This window comes from Coenobita brevimanus, chromosome 86 (assembly GCF_032717465.1).
Source record: "Coenobita brevimanus isolate Jiangsu-jjx chromosome 86, ASM3271746v2, whole genome shotgun sequence".
Taxonomy (NCBI): Eukaryota; Metazoa; Arthropoda; class Malacostraca; order Decapoda; family Coenobitidae; genus Coenobita; species Coenobita brevimanus.
Genome location: NC_137039.1, coordinates 6094391 through 6099690, shown reverse-complemented (window position 1 = coordinate 6099690; position 5300 = coordinate 6094391). Strand labels below are relative to the sequence as shown.

Below are 5300 nucleotides of genomic sequence, written 5' to 3'. Positions count from 1 at the left end.
CTCCCTGCCTAGGCAAACTCTTTCGCTTTTGTCTGTCAACTTGTACCTTTCGTTCTTGCTGGAAGTTTGCTCTCATTCAGCCAGTCCCAAAGAAGGGTGACCATTCCCAACCCTCTAACTATCGTCCAATTGCTTTAACATCCTGTATCTCAAAAGTTTTCGAGTCAATTCTTAATAGAAAAATTGTAAAGCATCTTTCCTATCACAACCTTCTTTCTGATCGTCAGTATGGGTTCCGTCAGGGACGCTCCACAGGGGATCTTCTCACCTACCTTTCAGACTCCTGGTCATCCTCCTTTCGGACTTTGGCGAAAGCTTTGCCATTGCACTTGACATCTCAAAGGCTTTCGATCGAGTCTGGCACAAATCTTTAATTTCCAAACTGCCCTCTTACGGTTTCTATCCTTCTATCTGTGCCTTCATCTCTAGCTTCCTTTCTGGTCGTTCTATAGCCGCTGTTGTAGACGGCTATCGTTCTTCTCCTAGATCTATTAACAGTGGTGTTCCTCAGGGCTCTGTCCTATCACCAACTCTATTCCTTTTATTCTTCAATGACCTTCTAAGCTGTACATCTAACCCTATCCATTCATACGCTGATGACTCCACCCTTCACCTTTCCATTCGATTCCCACAACGTCCATCTCAGCAGTTACTTCTACAGGCAAGGGATGAGGCTATGGCACACCTAATGTCTGACTTGGCTCGTATCTCTGACTGGGGTAAAAATAATCTGGTTGTTTTTAATGCATCAAAGACTCAGTTTTTGCACCTATCAACCCGACACAATCTTCCACAGGTATACCCACTTATGTTTAATAATACTCAACTTAATCCTGCATCATCGTTGAACATGCTTGGGGTTTCATTTGCTCGGGACTTGTCTTGGAAAGATCATATTACATCTCTTGTAAAATCTGCTTCCAAACGATTGGGTGTGCTAAGCCGACTCCGTTCCTTCTTTACCCCTGCACATATATACAGAGGTTTTATCCGCCCCTGTGTGGAGTACAACTCTCATGTATGGGGGGCTCCCCACATACAGCTCTTCTCAATAGGGTGGAGTCAAAGGCTTTTCATCTCATTAACTGTCCCCCTCTTACTGACTCCCTTCAACCTCTGTCTCTTCGCCGCAATGTTCCATCTTTATCTCTTTTCTGTCGCTACTTCAATGGTCATTGTTCCTCTGAATTGTCTGCATGCATTCCTCCACTTCTACGATGGGCGTCTAGCACCCATCTAGCAGCAAACTCTCACCCTTTTTCTGTCCAACTCTCTAATGCAAGAGTTAACCGTTACTTCCAGTCCTTCATTTATGCAACAGGTCAACTCTGGAACTGTCTCCCTCTGTCTGTATTTCCTGCTTCCTATGATCTCCAGTCTTTCAAACTCAGTGTTTCAAGGCATCTATAAATGAATGTATCTTGAATTTGGCTCTCTCTTGTATTTTGTTTTTCTCTTGGAGGGAACAGTAATGGGGTGCTTCTGAAAAGCCTAGTATTCCGTCAGATGGCTCCACTGTAGCAGTAAACACATTCCTGCGCTGTATAAAAAGCATAATTTTATTTGTTAAATATTTACATTGTTGTGTGAAATTGTGAATCATGGTAATGTCATATGCCGTAATATAAATAATACAAATAGAACACGTATATATAACTTATCATGAATTGTTTATATTTATCATAAACTGAAATTAAAATATCACTGATGGCATGTGATGGCAATCCGCCATTTCAGTGGTCCTATATTATTTAATTTCTGCTACATTTAGTGCAAGTTAGATTCTTAATACATAGTTTGTTCAGAGTGTAAAGTACGCCTAGTGGGTATCTTGACTCATCCAGTCTCTATGTGGGCAGAAATTTAATGTTGAGTAAATACTGGCATTCACCATCATAAATCATCCGGTCTGAGGAACCGTCCCAAAACCAAGATCGTTTACGCGTCATTCTTTGCCCGGTCTCACCGAGGACAGACGACTGTGGAAGGTACACAAGCCAAGACATCGCGCGATCTCCAAGTGATCCACAAGATTCACACGGAGTCAAGTTCAGTATTCACGATTATATATATATATATATATATATATACTGTATATATATATATATATATATATATATATGCAAACGTGAGAACACATGACGAGTAAATACTACTGCATCCTCTTAAATGTCTACCCCCAGTGAGATTGCATCTAGGTCAAGAGGACTGGTATGTGCACAAGCTACTGACTCAGTCAGTGGAAGATCTTACAAACATATGTGTGTGGACAGGTGGCCTGGAGACAGTTCTCACATGACCATACCATTAGGGACTTGCCAAGAGGGGGCAATGTGTGTGAGATATTGATGATAAGATGACCTTAAGGTATTTATTTGGTAGGCACTTGGTGAAATGTAAAAATTAAAATAACCACTAGTTCTCAACAGAAAAAGACAAAACTTCACTGTAACACTTTATTTACACAAAGCTACAATGATACATATGAATATGACTCACTCATGGTGCAAGGAAGCTGCAGGGGAAGGTCTCTCTCTCTCAGCTCAACAGTCAGAAACTCACATTACTGAACTATATGTGTTTGTGGGTGTGTCCATTTACGACAGTAATGTAACCAACGTCGGGTACAGGGACATGAGAAATGGGCGTAGCTTAGTTAACAGCTAGAGAGGCAAGATGTGGGAATGACAATCACACAAAGATATAGCTCAGTGAAACACACTGCCTGTACATAGTCTCTTATGAACCAATGACGAATGTTATGAATTTAGCTCAATTGTTTCTACTCTGAGTGAATCCGTGACATTACACACCATCAAAATAAAATTTTTCATGGAAACTTGACATCCCTCGTGAAAAAACTTAAACACGGGACTGTCTTGTGGTGCGCATGCGTGAAGGAAGCGAGCAAAATGTTGAATGCCAGTATTTACTCAATATTAAATTTCTGCCCACATAGAAACTGGATGAGTCTAGATACCCACTAGGCGTACTTTACAGTCTGAACAGACAATGTATTAAGAACCAAATTTGCACTAAATGTAGCAGAAATTAAATAATATAGGGTCACTGGAAGGACGGGTTGCCATCACATGCCATCAGTGATATTTTAATTTCCGTTTATGATAAATATAAACACTTCACGATACGTTATATAAACGTGTTCTATTTGTATTATATATATTTGGGCATATGACATTACCATGATCCATATTTTCACACAACAGTATAGATATTTAACAACGAAAAATATGCTTTTTAAACAGTGCGGGGAATGTGTTTACTGCAACAGTGGAGCCATCTAGCGGAATACTAGCTTTGACAGCACCCCATTGCGGGCTCATTGCCTTTGGTTCCTTCTTCCTCACATAAAAAAATATAAAGTTCACGTTCCACTGCAGAGCTAGTCCTTTCCTGCTTCCCCCACGAGTTTTTCTGGGTGTAGAGGTCACGGGGCCTTTTGCAATGGGCGCAGAAGTGGCAGAAATGGCGGGGCGTGAGTGCGACATGCTTTGACCACAGAGGAGGAGAAGGAACTAAATGGCGTGGCTTATCTGAGAAGGCAAGGGTTTACAGTGACAATGGGGCTGACAGCTGCTAACTTACATGCTAAGAAATTATTGGTAGAAAATCTCGGCAATACATAAAGAAATAGGTAGTTCCAGGTGAATGTAAATGTCACTTAGGCTTCTCCCTTCCATTCTGATATATATTTTTATTACAGAAATAGATTACAAGGCATAATTCAAAGGGGAAATTACCATGGGAATTTAGCGAATGAATGCATGTGAGGTATTGTCAGGTGATAATTAGCCAATTCCTGGTGTATACCACTATCACTTACCTTATTTTTTTTGTTATACCATGTTGAGTACACCGCTTCCCATCCGATCAGCGAAGTTAAGCAACGTTGGGTCTGGTTAGTACTTGGATGGGTGACCGCCTGGGAACACCAGATGCTGTTGGCATCCCTACGTGTCAAGTGGGGTTGGTGGAGGATTAGTGCCCCTCCCTGTAAAACAACTAACTCTATGCCCTTGGCCACCCGGTTTGGGATACATGGCGTCTGGCAATGGATGGATGGGATATATTATTTTGTATAAGTATAGGGCATAGGGCTTATTTCAATGGATGAAATCTGTGGAAAAATCCGGGGGAGATTTGCTTAGCGCAGCATGGCAGGGCAGGCAATAGGAAAGGGTAAAGGAGGTGAGGTAGGGAGGGTTGAGAGGGTACTGGAGGGGAGGTAGGGAGGGGAGTCAAGAACGGGGGAAAATGGCTAAATTGTCAACAATGGATGGGAGTACAGATGAGATTAGGAGTGCGGACTATTGGTGGACAGTAGCAGTACATGCTAAAAAATGATTAGTAGGAAATCTCGAAAATACAGAAAAAAGTAGGTAGTTCCAGGTGAATGTAAATGTCACTTTGGCTTCTCCCTTCCTGTCTTATATAATTATTTTTTTTACGAGAATAGATTATACGGCATATTTCAAAGGGGAAATTTCCGTGGGAAATTAGCGAACGAGTGCATGTGAGGTGTTGTCAGGTGATAATTAGCCAAATCAAGGTGTATAGCACTATCACTTACCTTATTTCTTTTTGGTATATATTATTTTGTATAAGAATAGGGCATAGGGCTTATTTCAATGGTTGAAATAAGTGGATAATTCCGGGGGAAATTTGCTTTAGCGCAGTGTGGCCAGGGAGATGAGAGGACAGGGTAATGGAGGGGAGGTAAGGAGGGGAGTCAGGAACGGGGAAAAATGGCTAAATTGTCAACAATGGATGGGAGTACAGATGAGATTTGGAGTGCTGACTAGTGTTGGACATTGGCAGTAATGATAGATGATACAAGCCACCACTTGTAAGCCAGGGATAATTCAAAATAACACAGAATCACAAAAGTGAAGCCCCGCGGTATGATCCATTGCGCCTGAGCATCATGAAAGTGACACCCCGCAGTTAAGGGGTTAAAAACAGCTGATGATTCCGTAATATAGAGTGCCACGGTCAGGTGTGCTGCTTCTGGATGCAAAGGATGGGTGAATTCATCAGAGATGGCATTTCATTTCACAAGTAAGAAATATATCTTGTTGCTAAATGTTATGCAGTGTATTCTAGGTTCCGACTTCTCAGTCCTAGGTATGGTGCAATGTGGGGTTCTTTGTTCCAGACCGGGTCAGGGTCAGCCAGTAAGGAAAAAACACAAACACCTTGGGTCCAAGAGTACACTTATTTATTTACTAAAAATACACACATACACTATTCCATGATCAAAGCTGGGTGGATACAATAGC

The 5300-nt window shown here is 41.6% G+C and overlaps 1 pseudogene; it reads left to right on the top strand.

Annotated features, from left to right (window-relative positions):
* The first annotated feature begins 3849 nt into the window (after positions 1-3849).
* Positions 3850-3968, top strand: LOC145410899 (5S ribosomal RNA; annotated as a pseudogene).
* The last annotated feature ends 1332 nt before the right edge of the window (positions 3969-5300 follow it).